The 17,331-nt window shown below is 43.9% G+C and overlaps 1 pseudogene; it reads left to right on the forward strand.

The window, feature by feature from the left end:
• The first annotated feature begins 16,149 nt into the window (after positions 1-16,149).
• LOC102118188 (non-histone chromosomal protein HMG-17 pseudogene) lies at positions 16,150-16,537 on the forward strand (annotated as a pseudogene).
• The last annotated feature ends 794 nt before the right edge of the window (positions 16,538-17,331 follow it).

Raw genomic sequence — 17,331 nt, forward strand, 5'->3', positions numbered from 1 at the left:
TTTTCAACTGAGGTACTGGGTTCATCTCACTGGGGAGTGCCGGACGATCGGTGCTGGTCAGCTGCTGCAGCCCGACCAGCGAGAGCTGAAGCAGGGCGAGGCATTGCCTCACCTGGGAAGCGCAAGGGGGAAGGGAATCCCTTTTCCTAGCCAGGGGAACTGAGACACACAACACCTGGAAAATCGGGTAACTCCCACCCCAATACTGCGCTTTAAGCCAACAGGCACACCAGGAGATCATATCCCACACCTGGCTGGGAGGGTCCCACACCCACGGAGCCTCCCTCATTGCTAGCACAGCAGTCTGTGATCTACCGGCAAGGCAGCAGCGAGGCTGGGGGAGGGGCGCCCGCCATTGCTGAGGCTTAAGTAGGTAAACAAAGCTGCTGGGAAGCTCGAACTGGGTGGAGCTCACAGCAGCTCAAGGAAACCTGCCTGTCTCTGTAGACTCCACCTCTGGGGACAGGGCAATAACAAACATAGCCGAAACCTCTGCAGACGCAAACGACTCTGTCTGACAGCTTTGAAGAGAGCAGTGGATCTCCCAACACGGAGGCTGAGATCTGAGAAGGGACAGACTCCCTGCTCAAGTGGGTCCCTGACCCCTGAGTAGCCTAACTGGGAGACATCCCCCACTAGGGGCAGTCTGACACCCCACACCTCACAGGGTGGAGTACACCCCTGAGAGGAAGCTTCCAAAGCAAGAATCAGACAGGTACACTCGCTGTTCAGAAATATTCTATCTTCTGCAGCCTCTGCTGCTGATACCCAGGCAAACAGGGTCTGGAGTGGACCTCAAGCAATCTCCAACAGACCTACAGCTGAGGGTCCTGACTGTTAGAAGGAAAACTATCAAACAGGAAGGACACCTACACCAAAACCCCATCAGTACATCACCATCATCAAAGACCAGAGGCAGATAAAACCACAAAGATGGGGAAAAAGCAGGGCAGAAAAGCTGGAAATTCAAAAAATAAGAGCGCATCTCCCCCGGCAAAGGAGCGCAGCTCATCGCCAGCAACGGATCAAAGCTGGACGGAGAATGACTTTGACGAGATGAGAGAAGAAGGCTTCAGTCCATCAAATTTCTCAGAGCTAAAGGAGGAATTACGTACCCAGCGCAAAGAAACTAAAAATCTTGAAAAAAAAGTGGAAGAATTGATGGCTAGAGTAATTAATGCAGAGAAGGTCCTAAACGAAATGAAAGAGATGAAAACCATGACACGAGAAATACGTGACAAATGCACAAGCTTCAGTAACCGACTCGATCAACTGGAAGAAAGAGTATCAGCGATTGAGGATCAAATGAATGAAATGAAGCGAGAAGAGAAACCAAAAGAAAAAAGAAGAAAAAGAAATGAACAAAGCCTGCAAGAAGTATGGGATTATGTAAAAAGACCAAATCTACATCTGATTGGGGTGCCTGAAAGTGAGGGGGAAAATGGAACCAAGTTGGAAAACACTCTTCAGGATATCATCCAGGAGAACTTCCCCAACCTAGTAGGGCAGGCCAACATTAAAACCATCAGATCTCCGAGAACTCACTCACTTTCACAAAAACAGTATGGGGGAAACCGCCCCACGATCCAACTACCTTCCTCCCTTGAGGTGCTGCACACAAGGGGCATTGTGACACGTTGCTCATTCTAACACTTAGGCGATGTGACTCTTCTGCCTGGGCACAGCCTAAAAAGGGGATTGTGACATCTCCCTGCACTCCTCACCCAGGTAATGTACTCTCATCTCTTGCCTGGAGGGATGGTGACATATCTCTGGGCTCAGCACCTAGCTAATGTGACACTTCTCTCCTTCCTAGGTTCTGCCCACAGGGGAGATTGTTACATATATCCTGGGCCCAGCTCCGAGATGTTACTCATTTGCCTTGGCCCTGTCTTCAGAAGGTAATGTGACCTATTGCTGGGCCCGGGACCAAGGTGATGTGACTTTCTTGCCTTGACTCTGTCAAAAAGGGGGCATCTGTGGGTCCATAAATATTTGATGTGTCTTTCTTTTCTTACCACGGTCTTGCTTATAGAAGAGATTGTTCCATATCTCTGTTCCCAGCATCTAAGTGATGTAACTCTCCTCACCCGCCTGGGCCATTTCCACAGATGAAAAAGTGACTTATCCCTGGGCCAAGCACACAGGCAATCTGATTTATTTCTCCTAGTCTCTTTCTACAGGGGGCATTGCAAAGTATCTATTAGCCCATCAACTATTTGATGTTAATCTCTTCTCTTACCTGGGTTTTGCCCATAGGGAGGTTGTAACATATCTCATGGGCCAGCATGTAGGAGATGACACTCTTCTCTGATTGTTACATATTGCTTTGCTCACCACCTATTTGATGTGACTCTCCTCTCATGCATCGTCCCTGCCCCTTGGGATGATTGTAACATATAGCTGGCTGTAGTCCCTAGGTTATGTCACTTTCCTCTTCTTCCTGATCCCTACCCACAGAAGGCATTGTGCCGTATCTCTGGGGCTCTCGCCTAGGTGATGTGGCTCTCCTGCTTTGATCTTCCTCTCAGAAAGTATTGTGATGTATTGCTGAACCTAGAACCTAGGTGATGTGGCTCTCCTCTACTGTTTGGGCTCTGAACAAAAAGAGATTGTGACATATCACTAGGCCCAGCACCTAAGTGTTGTGGCTCTCTGCCCTCTCCTAGGCACTGCATACATTGCATATAGTGACATACGGCTGGATCCAAAACCAAAGTAATGCAACTCTTTTGCATTGGCAATGTTGGCAGTGTCCACAGGTGTATTACCATGTATCTTTTTTTTAGCTCTGAAATTGAGCTCTGAAATAATCTGGATCTTTGATCTTTGTTCTCATCTCTATTGAGTTTAAACTTTAATCCAAAAGCCATGACAATAGTCATAATTACTGAATGTCACAAAGTGATAACTTTCTTCTCTTCCTCCTCCTTTTCTCTTTCCCTTTTCCATCAGCTCCTTTCCTCTTCCTCCTCCCCCTCCTCTCCTCCTCCTCATCCTCCTCATTATCTCCTGTTTTTCCCCTTCACTTCCTTCTCTCCTCCTCCTCTCCTTCTCCTCCTCCTTTCCTCTTCCTCTTCTCCTCCTATTTTTCTCTTCCTCCTTCTCCTCTCCTCCTCCTCTTCCTCTCCTACTCTTTCTACTCCTCCTTCTCCTCTCCTCCTCCCCTCCTCTCCTTCTCTTCTTCTTATGCTTTTTCTCCTCCTCTCCTTCTTTCCCTGCTCCTCTTTCTCCTCCTCTTGTCTTCCTTCTCTTCTCCTCACCTTTCCCTGCTCCTCCTCCTCATCATCTCTTCCTGCTCCTCCTCCTCCTTCTCAGTTCCTCCTTATTCTTTTCCTCTTCTCCTTGTCCTCCTCTCCTCCTCCTTTTTCTTTTTCTCTCTTCATCCTTCTTTTCATCTCCTCCTCCTCCTCCTTCTCCTCCTCTCCTCCTTTTTCTTCTCTTCCTCCTTCTTTCTTCCTCCTTTTCCTTTTCTTTTTCTCCTCCTCCTCCTCCTCTGCTCCTTCTCCCCTTTTCCTCCTCCTCTTCTTTCTCCTCTCCACCTCCTTCTCTCCTCCTCCTCCTTCTCTTCTCTTCCTCATTCTCCTCTCTTCCTCTTTGTCTCCTCCTCCTTCTTTTCCCCCCTCCTCATCTTCTCCTCCTCCTTCTCCTCTGTCTCCTCTCCTCCTTCTCATTTTCCTTTGATCCTCCTTCTCCTTATCCTCTTCTCCTCCTCCTCCTGTCATCCTTTGTCTCTCATGCTTCTCTTCCTTCTCTCTTTCTCCTCCCTTTTTTCTCCTCTTCTCTTCCTTTTTTTTCCTCCTCCTCTCCTTCTCCTCTCCTCATCCTTCTTTTCTTTTCCTCCTCCTCTTCTTCTCCTCCTCCTTCTGTCCTCCTCCCAGCTTTGTTTTTCTCTTCATCTATCCTGGTTCCCTTGTCTTCCTCTCCTGTTTATTTTCTCCTCTTCCTCTATTCTTACTATCTTCTCATTTTCTCCTCCTCTCCTCTTCTTCTTGTTTCCTCCTCCATTTTTCTCTCTACATTTTCCTCTTTTCCTCCTCCTCTTTCTCCACTCCTTCACTCCTACTCCTCCTCTTTCTGAGCTACTGGCCATGTCAAGCAGCACCCAGCACGTGTAGTGACGGTCTCTGCAGTGCTGCCCAAGAAAGACCTGATGTGCATCCATATTAGCTTTTGGAGGGTAGGAATCCGGCCCAACCCAGGCACAGAGTTTATTTATATATTTATTTATTCTATGAGAAAGGGTCTTGCTCTGTCACCCAGGCTGGAGTGCAGTGGCACAAGCTTATGACTCACTGTAATGTCAAGAGAGCCTCTCACCTCAGCCTCCCGAGTAGCTGGGATTGCAGGCGTGGCCCATCACCCCTGACTAAATGTCTTCCGTAGTGACGGGGTCTCACCACGTTGCCCAGGCTGCTCTGAAACTTCTGGACAAAAGTGCTTCTCCTGCCTTGGCCTCCCGGAACACTGGGGTGAATTTATTTGTTATAGAGCCGCCGGGACTCGGATGGTGCAAGCCTTGTAGGCCAGAAACATCTTCCGGACGCTGCTCCCCACCTTCTGCCCTCTCTTTCCTGGCATCCTTCCCCTGTGGAATGAGGAACTTTCCTTCTATGGCCTTTCCAGTCCCTCTCTGGCAGGGAAGCCTGGACACTAGGGCTCCTGCTTTCCCCCGCAGCCGCAAAGCATCAGGGGTGCTGGCCAGGAGGTGGCCTCCCGGGGCGCTCTCGCCAGGGTGTTTGGTGGAAGCGCCTGCCGAGCCCTGCTTTGCGGATTTGAAATTTCTGGGCAGAGGACACTGGCGTCGAGGGGGCAGCAGGCAGCCCTGCGCCCTGGCCCTTTCCTGGCTGGCGGTTTTGGTGTGGCCGACTACCACCTAAGGCCCAGGAAAGAACAGGGTCAGGGCCCTGCCATGGGTGCGCTTATCGTTCCTCTCGCTTCCGTTGGCGGGGTGTGTGTTTTACAGGGATCCGTCAGTGTGGAGTGCACCTTCCTTGTGCGAGTATGGGACTCCGTGCCGGGTTCCATCGTGAGTCCAGGAAAAAGGCAGGGGCGGGGTGGGGGGGCTTCTCCAGCTGGAAAAATCTGTGGCTGTTTCCGGGGCTTCCTTTTTTCCTCCACACCAGCCTGCAACCTAGTGTCGCTTCCTCTGTCCCCAGCACCAGCCTCTGCCTGGTCCCCCCTCCCCTCATCCCACTAAGGAGCAGGGGAGGTCCTTCCCGTCACCGACGCCCTCCCTGGGAAGCGGCGCGTTTTCTGAACCGAAGGCACATCGAGGATGTCACTCACTCCGTGGCCAAGGGTGAGGACGGGACGCTGTGCCCGATCCCACTGCCTGGCGGGGCCGCTTCCTTTCCTGGCAGGGCGGACACCTGCAGGGCGCTGGGATCCGGCCCAGGGCAGAACGCGCTGGCCAGTGGGCCGCTTGTCAGGCGCCCTGGGCACCTGGCGATCCTCTTCGGCTCTGCATCAATGAGAGGTTATAAATGAGGAGTAAAGTTTTGTTTGTTTGTTTTGTTTTGTTTGTTTGTTTTTTCTGCTCAGCGGATTTGTCCTCCTTCTCTCCTTAGTGGTTAGGAGATAGAACACGAGCCCAGATCCGGGCCAGCAGTTCACACTCCATTACAAAACTCTATAGAGCTTCGGAGCTAGCAGCAGTAAACATTCGGGGAACATGGGAGGGATTTTCTTCTTCTTTTGTGGGTGGTGATGTTAGTGGTTGTGGAGAGAGAGAGAAGGGTGAATAAAATTGTAACGATTTGGTAGGTTGAAAAAGCTGTCTGGGATTTTCATTATTAGAAAATTGAACCCTCGTTCTTGCTTAAGAGTTTAGACTCAAGCTTATCCCTTTCAAAGTCAGTGGAAACTAAGTTTGTCTGTTAGATGAGAATGCTGAAAACAGTGAGACACTTCCATCTGGAGGAAAAAAAAATGATTTCTGCAAAGGCAGTTACCAGACCATCCCCATATATTTGAAGGTTTTGTTCCTTTTTTTAGATATGTAGTGGTCCCTGCACCTGTGCACAATGATGCTGAAGTATATTTAATAGAAGGGGAAAGTGAGGGAAAGGGAATTGCAGAGAGAACAATGTGATTTTGTTTTCATTTTTCACGCCCATGAAAAGCATTCTTTAGTTTTGATGCTTTTTCAAGTAGGCAGGTAGAATTTCTAAGCCATATTTTAATCAGGGAGTCTGTTAGAGGCCAAAGTCTTGGCTAAAACCTCTTTGGAAACACACACAAAAGAAACGCTTAGTTCTGTGGTACCTTCAAGAGTCGACAATTTTTGCAGGAATGGGTATGAATTCCTTTCAAAGGGTCTTGTGCTCCATTTCAAGTGAATGAAGTTGCACTGTTTATCATTTCTTAAAATACTGCTAAACTGCTTGCATGTTAGAATATCTTGTTTTTAAAGGACTTGTTGGATGTTTGATAATTTTTAGAAATGCTACTAATGCTTATGGATATAAGCATTCTCTGGGGTTGTCTAGATACCACTTTATTTCTCATCAGCAATTCAGACTGTAAGCCCTGAGCGTGGCAGACAGGTGTTTGTTATGTGATGTAAACATGCATCTCACTAAGCTAGTACAGGTGATACATTCATACCTAACTTATTACACTATCCAAGTGACTATTTGATGTTCCTGCAACTAAACGTTCCCATCTAGGGGAACATTTTTTATTTTAAGTCACTTCAGGCAGACCCCTGAGGTCTTATTTGCATCTGAAACAGGCACAGCATGTTGAAGGGAAAAAAATAAACCTTATCTTATTAGTCCTGCATTAGATCAATAGCTGTTAATTAACAACCTGGTGTATGCCAGGCACTGTACAACATAGGTGCCCTGGTAATAAATGACTGGTAATAAATGTAGTCAGAAGAACACTGTGGCTCAGGCCCGTAATCCCAGCACTTTGGGAGGCTGAGGCGGGTGAATAAACTGAGATCACGAGTTTGAGGCCAGCCTTACCAACATGGTGAAACCTCATCTCTACTAAAAGTACAAATTAACCGGGCGTGGTGTCACATGCCTATAATCACACCTATTTTGGGAGACTGAGGCAGGAGAATTCCTAGAACCCAGGAGGTGGAGCTTGCAGTGAGCTGAGATTGCGCCATTGCACTCACCCACTCACTCACTCAATCAATCAGTCAATGTAGTTGCCCTTCATCAGGGATCCTCAACACCGGGGCACAGACTGATACTAGTCTGTGGCCTGTTACAAACCAGGCTGCACAGCAGGAGGTGAATGGTGGGTGAGTGAGGCTTCGACGTTATTCACAGCCACTCCCCATCACTTGCATTACAGATCAGCGGCAGCATTAGATTATCATAGGAGGGCAAACACTATTGTGACCTGCGCATGTGAGAGATGTAGGTCGCACACTATTTCTGAGAATCTAATGCCTTAAGGTCTGTCACTGCCCCTCATCACCCCCAGTTGGGAACATTTTAGTTGCGGGAAAATAATCCCAGGGCTCTCACTGATTCTACATTATGGTGAGTTGTTTAATTATTTCATTATGTATTACAATGTAATCATATTAGCAACAAAGTGGACAGTAAGTGTAATGCGCTTGACTCATCCCAAATGAAAACCATCCCGCCACACGTGCGGAAAAATTGTCTTCCGCAAAACCAGACCCTGGTGTCAAAAAGATTGGAAGCCACTGTCCTACACTGTATAGTGCCTGCGGGTAGCCAAACATTTCTCAGTGGGGTTAATTAGATAGAACTTTTAAAAGCTGTATTTGTCTTTCGATAGCTTGCTTTGTATTCTTCTCTTTTTTCCCTTTTCTCAGAGACAATGGGGTAGGATTATATATTGGATATTTCTGGTGGTTTAATTACTTTAAGATATTCCGTATTCATTTTGGTGTACCTTCTTGGACTAAGTTATTTTCACCCTGGTTTTTTGAAAGCATTCAGCAAAGATTTCACATTTCTACTCAGAGCAAAACTATTAGGGTCGGGTGGATATATTGACACCTGTTATAGCTGCTTTATGATCGACCCAAGGGCTGGCAATAAATGAAGCTCAGAATCCACAGTTCCTAACTACCGCTTAGCCCCATGGAACAGCTGCTTTATAGAGTCAGCTTGATCTCAAAACTATGTAGCTTTAAATACCTGCTTATTTACCTCTGTGTAGCTTTAAATACCTGCTTATTTACCTCTGTGTATGTGTGTTGTTATTTTTAATAAAGAAGACCATATTTTTTTTTTCAAAATAAATTCGGTTGATTTTGAAGGTATAAGGGAATTTAAAATGAAACTTTAGCCTTTGGTGGCATTACCATTGATAAATATGATGACAGGCATCTTGTCAGTAGCTTTTCTACCTCATGGCTTTGTTGTAAGGATAATATAACTGTTCCAGAAACTCAAAACCTACATATGGAATAAAGTGGCATATTTTGAGATCAGGAAGCTTTGTGGGTGTCCACTGTGGATTTCCTTTCCAGAATGATAAATTTTTTACTGTCTTGCTTTGGGAAAGAGTGCTACTGGCATTTAGTGTACAGACACCAGAAATGCTGCTCCTCATATTACAATGCATAGGACAGCCCCAAATGTCAGGAGAGCTGAAGACAACGAAGCCTGCTTGAGAGGTATAGTAGTGGCCTTTATTGCATCCACAAGCACACTGGGTGCATTCCCTGTACTGCATGTGCTATATTTAGAAATCTGAAATTCCATAAAGTAGGTAAGCTTTTATCTGCCTCTAAGGTGCCATGGTTGGCAGGGTCAAAGTTTTACAAGAAGCTTGGGATTGAGGAAAACATGAAGTGCTGTTGAATGTATTTGAAAACTCCATAGTAAATAAGAGTTCTAGAACTCATCAGCTTCTACAACAAATGAGATGCATTGGCTCTGTAAAGCTGTTTTGGTAGGTGGCTCAGTTTTCCCAGTCACCGCCTCAGTTATTGAGGAAATGCGCTGTGATGCTGTCATCTGCCAGTCTTCCTCATGCTTTCAGTTATGTGGAGCGTATCTTTTAAAAAAATTCTTTGAATCAGCTCTTATTTGCTTGACAGTTAATGTTTTTGCATTCATAGTCTCTCTTATTTTAATTTCTCAAGTTTTTGCAAAATTCTTACATAACTATCTGCCCTTTTCATAGAGCAGTGTTTGTGAGCCAGGTCTTCTATCCATACATGTCCTCTTGAGAGGGTGGATGTCAGCCAGCTGCTATGGCTGAGAGGGATGGGGATAATACAGGGATGCAATAAAAGAGAGAGTGATAATTTTTATGTTCTGGGATCCCAGGCCTCAGACCAGAACTGTCTAGTATAATGAAAGGAGTGCTCTTTTAGCCAACCAGTGCCACTGGTCTGAACTTTGTCCTGCCCTCCCATGTTCCACCCTATTACACAAGCAGGAGGTATGCAAGGGAGAAGGCAGGAAGATGAGGAGACTGAATTCCAGAAAAGAAAGGGCTGCCTGCAGTAAGCAGACAGTTGCCCCCAAAGTGCTGTGGGCTCCCTCTTACCTTAGAGACATGTGCAACACTTGAGAATAGTTGTTTTAAAATTCTTTTTTTTTTTTTTTTTTTTGAGATGGAGTCTCGCTCTGTCGCCCAGGCTGGAGTGTGGCGTGACTTCAGCTCACTGCAAGCTCCGCCTCCCAGGTTCAGGCCATTCTCCTGCCTCAGCCTACTGAGTAGCTGGGACTACAGGCGCCCGCCACTACACCCGGCTAATTTTTTGTATTTTCAGTAGAGACAAGGTTTCGCCGCGTTAGCCAGGATGGTCTCAATCTGACCTCGTGATCCGCCCATCTCGGCCTCCCAAAGTGCTGGGATTACAGGTGTGAGCCGTACCCTGCCTAAAATTCTTAAATCAGTGGACAGATTGTAAGCATCCCATTGGTGCCAGTGGCCAGGTACCCAATGCCTGTTCTCTGCAGCAACCTTTGCAATCTTATACGTGGGAGTGAGTTCTGTTCCTGCAGAATGCCCTGTGCATTTTCTGACCTGTCCTCTAACCTACAAACTGGCAACTCCAGCTCTATATTTTCACTTATGACTTATCTGAAGTTGTAACCTTTTGTCATCGTGATCACTGTACGATTCCCTCATCCTGCAAGTACTTGTAAAGATGAAAGTAATCTCCATCTCCTCTGGAAGGTGATTGCCAGGCACACAACCTACTAAGCCAGGAACATTACTACTGGCTGTCCTAATGCATGTCTCTCTCACTCCCATGTCCATCAGTCACCAGGCTCTCCCCAAAACCATGCTTCAGTCACTGACATGGGCTGTTTAATCACTCCTGACCTAAGGACCTCATTGAGTCATAAACACCTCTTAATTTTCTGCCACCAGTTTATCCCTACTGCTGTTAATTTTCTACCCTGCTGCCAGAGGCATTATCCTCAAAACCTAAAGCTGCTCTCATTGTTTGCCTGCCTAATAACATCTTTTGGCTCCTTGTTGTCTACAAAAAGAAAAGTCCAAACTCCTTGACTTGTTTTACAAAGACCCTCATCTGCTTCCAAACCAAATTGCTAGTCTTGGCTCTTGTCTCTATCTTCCACATCACTGCCACACTGAATAATTCTTTACTGCCTCTGCTGCTGCATGGGTTCTTTTTGTTGTGTCTCCATCCCCTTCCCCCAGCAAAGAACATTCACTCTTCTGTTGAGACCCATCTCAAACACTACCTTTTCTAGAAAGAATTAGGCCTTCTGTTCCTAATAACTTTTACCCCCATGTGTCAAGTCTGTCTGCTGCAATTTATCTGTTAACATGTTTCTCCCACCTCAATACTATTTTTTCTATCTCTTGTACCTAGTACAATTGCATTGCATGGTTGGTGCTCACTGACTATTGCATGTTGATTTCTTTTTTTTTTTTTTTTTGATAGATTTTTTTTGACAGATTTCTTGTAGATGACCTGTCACCCAGGATGGAGTACAGTGGTGCAATCTTGGCACACAGCAACCTCCGCCTCCCAGATTCAAGCAATTCTCCTGCCTCAGCCTCCTGAGTAGCTGGGATTACAGACACCCACCACCTCATCTGGCTAATTTTTGTATTTTTAGTATAGACAGGGTTTCGCCATGTTGGTCAGGCTGGTCTCGAACTTCTGACCTCAGGTGATTGGCCTCCCTCAGCCTCCCAAAGTACTGGGATTACAGGCATAAGCCACCGGGCTTGAACTTGCATGTTGATTTCTGATATAAACATGAGATTTTTTTAAGATCTTGGAGAAGAACCACATGTAAATTGAAAACTAAGGCCTTTCACTACACATTCAGTAAAGGAAGTGGACATAAACTAACAACTTTGGCATATCTGTCATGTAGTCATTTGCAGCTACATGAAAAAGATTTAGGTGCTTTGGTGGGAAAGAATGTTAAATTACAGAAATTCTAAAATAAAAGTTGGCTCATCTTAAAGAGAAAAGAAAATGCTTCTTAATGCCTGGTTGCACTAAAAGCTGTCATACTGTGGCCTTTAATAATTCTAAACATTATTAGTGGATTTTGGTTTGAACTTTAAATTCAATAGGAAAAATAAACGCACAGATAAAAGACCCAGAACATTTCAGAGCTTCAGTGTGTGAACTCATTTTCTCTACTTATTTAGAGTTTTGTTTCACTAGTGGTATGAGTTAATAGAAGTGTTTGTTTATATATAATTTAACTTCCCTTCATTCCATTACTTCTTGGTTTTAAAATTGATTCAAAACCAGAAACCGGCAGGGTATAAATCTTGCTTGATGTGTGTATGTGCAATGCACCCACTTGATAATAATTGATTATATATCACACTCACAAAAAGAACCATTTTTACTGTTTTGGGGGAAGTTATTTTACCCTGGTACTTTATTGTTAAAAACAACAACAAAGCACTTCTCTAAATACACACAGTCAAAATTTTAACTTTCTTTTAATAGAGGTACATATATTTTTATAAATAAAAGAGATACCCAGAAGATAAGGTGGGTATTCTGAAACACAAGGTGAACCATTGACCATTCTTTTCTTTTCAAAGATTAAATTTTTAACAAAGAAAATGCTAGCATTGTGAGTGAAAAATTCTTAATATCTTTTATACAAGATGAAAGCCTGATTGATTAAGGATACATTACTAACTGTAAATGTCGATTAATAAGTGCTTGTGTGATAACTAGAATTTAGATTCATACCTGGCAGATACATTTAGATATAATATTCTAACTTAGTTTTATTTCTGAAGAGGCTTCTATATTTTCCTCTGTGATACAGAAAATAGATTTTTTAGGCTATTTTATCTTTCACTTTAGAGCTTTTAATTGTTGGTTCAGTGGATTGTTTTATAATGGTTTAACATCTCAAACAGGTTTTCTGTAATTTGGTCAGTTAAATCTATATGTATTTGGTTAAAACACTCAACTTAAAAGTTGTAAACCAAGAGTAACTTAAGGGAGGCTTAACTTGTGTTTCTCTGGATTTGATTTGTATTTAAATCATAAAAATAAGTTTTCCAAGGGCCATTTTTGTGTTCAAAAGCTTATTAAGGTTTTACAATTTATTTTTTCTAAGTACAGTTCTGTATCAGATTTAGCCTCTTTTTAAAAGAGACAGTTTTTCACTATCACATTTACCATTCCCATGATTTTTTTTACATTTACACATTTTTATTTATTCCATAAATATCCAATTATCTGCTTGTGAAGATTCTGTCTTTACAACCAAGCTTACTTGTATTGCAAAGATAGACAGTTGCTAATATCAGAGAGTATATATCACATTGAAAGAGACTCATCCAGCCATGAAAAGCTCACTTATATCAGTGTTAACTGCTCAAAGTCAAGTATGACAAGAACTTATGAAGTAAAGTTTGGCTTTTGGGTATGGGAGAGGAATGGAGGATGTCGGGATGCAGGTCAAGGAAGGCATCCTGTGGAAGTGATATTTGAACTAATATCTGAAGAATGGTGACAGGAAGAAAAACAATCCTTCAGAGAACAGCAGGTACAGAAGCTGAGGTTGAAAAGGTGGATGTGTCCAGGGAAGTGGGAGAAGTACAGTGTGTTTGGAAGAAGAAAAGACACTGAATGAGGGGAATGGCAGGAATGATGAAGTAGGCGGGGGCTAGAGTAGGCTTGTAAGAGCTCTGGAAAGCTGTAAAAAGTGTTGGGTCCAGAAGTACCATGGTAAGATTTGAATGTTATGAACTATTTTTACCCGTAGTAGTAAATCGACCTGGTAGAAGGAAATAATGATTGGCCTTCTGTTTGGAAGAAGATCAGTTAGAAGGCTGGTTTATGAAAAATTGGAAAAGCACTGGTGGCCTGAAGCATAGGGACAGTAGAGATGGGACCTCAGATGGATCTGATAGAGGTTTAAGAGGTAGGAGAGGCTTGCTGGTGGGATGGTGTGGGGAAGGGATAGGTGACTTCCTGATCTTGGATTTTATAGCTGGGTGGATTGTGGTGCCTTACTGAGATTGGAATGCTGGATTAAGCAATGTATATGAACTGAGCATGTTCTCTACCCTTTAAAGAGTTATGTATATGTTTTCCACGTTTTTAGCTATTTCTCCACTTGTAATGTGTTCGAGTTGGTTAAAAATTAAGTACCTGGCATGGATGAAGCATGAAAAATACTATGTAACTGATAAACCAATGTTATGTTCTTACCTACAAAAATAATTAAATGGCTTTCTCTTATTCTTTTACTGCTTTCCTTTTAGTTTACTGATACTAAAATGCAAAGGACAGATTTCTTGTAGATGACCTGACCTTTTCAATGATTTTCAGATGAGATTTACACCTACATGTTAAGAGTGTTGAAGTTTGTGTTTGACGTAGTGATGCTTTATCGGTTTGACTTTTAAGCATAGGATTCATGAGAAGAGACTCTGGGTAGGAACCAAGCTAGGACTTTCACAATGGCTTAAGCCCATCAGAGCAGTTCAGATGCTAATTAAGAGCATCAGAATTCCTTTCATGGACTTATTTTTCATGTAATTTCTTAATTGAAACCCCATGAAGAACATAAGTGGTCTTGTGATACCTTAATGTTATATCAATAATTTGCTTCACCTGTAATCTGTGAAAATAAAGTTTATTTAGTAAACAGAAGTTGCTGTTTATCTATTGTATGGTAGGATCTTCGCTAGATCTGTCAGTGCCCAAGAAAAAGATTTATTTTACCCCTTTCACAAAGAGTGAACCATTTCCACAGAGTATTCATCTAGCCAGCATTTAAATACTTCTGGTGATGACAGACCTGCTACCTACCCCTAGGCAGTCCTTGGGTTGCTACTATATTAATTCACTTTTTTCATGGCAAACAAAGTATTTTTGAAACAAAATAGATAGGGATGTGTTTTCTGCTGAGTTGGTACACACTAGAAGCCGGAGTGCAGATATGCTGTTCTGTGCTTTATGCAACTCAGGGAGACAGTGTGCAATGCGACCCCGAGAGAGTTCCATCAGGGCATGCTTCGACTACTCAGTGAGTGGCCATCTCCTACATTAAGATTTCTGCTCCTGAGAAAAAAATGTCAGTCTCCCTTGGATGCACAGCCATCCTCTTCTGTGTGAGCTGGGCCACCATATTCTAAGACAATCTTATATGAGAGTCTTATAAGGACTCTAAGTTCGGGTAATGCTTGTCTCTGATGTCATCCACATGACTCACCAAAATCTCACTGGGCTCAAAAGATGACTTTCTCTTATGGTATCAGTCCTGACAGATGTAACCTGAACATCTCTTTGGGCCCCAGGTAACATGATTTTTCGTCTCTTGCTTGGGAGCATAGACATTTCTGCATCACCGCAACATAAATTTGGTTAGGACAGACACCACGCTTTATTCCATTTATGTATAGGATAAGATAAACTGAATAGAAAGGAATAAAACATTAAAAAGCCCTCCCCACTTCTTACTTTTTAAAATTAAAATAGTTGCTGGGTGCGGTGGCTCACACCTGTAATTCCAGCACTTTGGGAGGCCGAAGCAGGTGGATCACCTGAGGTAAGGAGTTTCTGACCAGCCTGGCCAACTTGGTGAAACCCCGTCTCTACTAAAAATACGAAAAACTAGCTGGGCATGGTGGCACATGCCTGTAATCCCAGCTACTCAGGAGGATGAAGCAGGAGAATCGCTTGAACCCAGGAGGCGGAGGTTGTAGTGATTCGAGATTGCGCCATTGTACTCCAGTCTGGGCTACAAGAGCAAAGCTCCATCTCAAAAATAAATAAATAAATAAATAAATAAATAAATAATAAAATTCATATAGTTTAGTGAAGAGATGCTGAGAAGAATACTTCTAAGACTAAGCTTACGTACGTGTTTGGAAAATGCCAACAGAAGGGAGTCCCAAAGAAATCAAAGGCCCCTAAAATACCCTCTCAAGAATGCTGGTGATTCGGCAAAGGTAAGCACTGGGCTAATCAGTGAAAATCAAAATTTGATAAGGATGGACACCCATTATCGGGAAACAGGAAGAGGGGCAAGACCTCCAGCGCTCAGAAAAATCCATGGAGGAACACCAATTCCCAGACTTGGGAAATGACTTTCCTTCCTAGTCAGGACCAGAAATAGCAACCATAACCTCTTTTCAGCCACCTCTGGCAGCACAGGGCTGGACCTCGGAGTCATAACAGACATGGTGCTTAAAGAGCAAGATGGGGTCCAGCTATTTTCTATTGGAATCTATGGCCTATTACCCAGAGGAACATTTGGATTGATTATCAGAAGGTCTTATAGTACACGTAAAGGAATTCAAATTTTCCCTGGAGTCATAGATTCACACTATTTAGGAGAAATTAAATTATGGCACAGGTGTCAGGGGTCCACACCGTCTCTAAAGGAACTTGCCTTGCTCAGATTATTCTTATTCCTTACCTTCAAGGTAATGCTCAACAGAAGACCTGTGGGGCCTCGGGATTTGGCCACTCAGGTATGAAAGTTTTTTGGAGTACTCCAGTGTCATGTCATAGACCATACTTGGAAGTAACAATTAATGGAGTTATGTTTATGAGAATTATTGATATAGTGGCTGATCAAACTATAACAGCTAAAAAACAGTGGCCTTCAGATTGGGCCTCTCCTGCCTGATATTCTATCATGGGTGTTGGAGGGTATCAACAGCCATTAAAAAGTAGCCATATTCTGAAGAAGAGGCGAGAACGACCCCCAGACCGACCAAAGCCCGCGCGCCGCTGCATCCGGCGTCCAGCACCTACGTCCTGCTGCCGTCGCCACCATGCCCAAGAGAAAAGCTGAAGGGGATGCTAAAGGAGATAAAGCCAAGGTGAAGGACGAACCACAGAGAAGATCCGCGAGGTTGTCTGCTAAACCTGCTCCTCCAAAGCCAGAGCCCAGGCCCAAAAAGGCCCCTGCAAAGAAGGGAGAGACGGTACCCAAAGGGAAAAAGGGAAAATCTGATGCTGGCAAGGAGGGGAATAACCCTGCAGAAAACGGAGATGCCAAAACAGACCAGGCACAGAAAGCTGAAGGTGCTGGAGATGCCAAGTGAAGTGTGTGCATTTTTGATAACTGTGTACTTCTGGTGACTGTACAGTTTGAAATACTATTTTTAATCAAGTTTTATAAAAAAGCAGAATTTTGTTGTTGTTGTTGTTGTTTTAAAAAAAGTAGGCATATTCATCCACTTTTGGGCCCAGAAGGCAAGATCACCCATGTTAAGCCCTTTATCTGAAGAGATTCCATTTTCTCTGTGGGGATGAGATGCCCTAGAACACTGGGGCTTAAACCTCTCTGTCCTGCCGCCTTTTTGGTAGGGCCACTGCTCCTTTGAAAATTATCAAACACCAAGTGGAAAACTACTAGCCCAGTATGAGCGGGTAAGTGGCCCATTAAGAAGGAAAAATTGCAACACATCCAATGTCTTGTACAAGAACTAGACGCCAGCCACATTGAGCCTAGGACTAGTCCCTGGAACACTCCTATTTTAACATTCTTAAAAGGTCAGGAAAGTGGAGGTTATTGTATGACCTCTGTGCTATTAATGCTGTAATGTTTCCTATGGGGCCTTTGCAACCAGGATTACCTTCTCCGGTTATGATCCCCAAAGACTGGCCTCTTATTGTAATTGATCTAAAGGATATTTTTTTAAACCATACCCTTGCATCCTGAGGATCGAGAAAATTTTGCTTTTATTGTTTCCACTTATAATACTCTGCAACCAGTTTAATGTTATCAATGGACAGTTCTACCCCAGGGGATCATGAATAGCCCTACTATATGTCAGCTTTATGTACGTGAAGACTTACTTCCTGTGCATCAATCCTTCCCCTAGGCAAATATTTTCCACTATATGGATGATATTTTGATAGCTGCTCAGCATCAGTCATTACTGCAT

The sequence above is a fragment of the Macaca fascicularis genome, chromosome 19 (assembly GCF_037993035.2).
Source record: "Macaca fascicularis isolate 582-1 chromosome 19, T2T-MFA8v1.1".
In the NCBI taxonomy this organism is placed as follows: domain Eukaryota; kingdom Metazoa; phylum Chordata; class Mammalia; order Primates; family Cercopithecidae; genus Macaca; species Macaca fascicularis.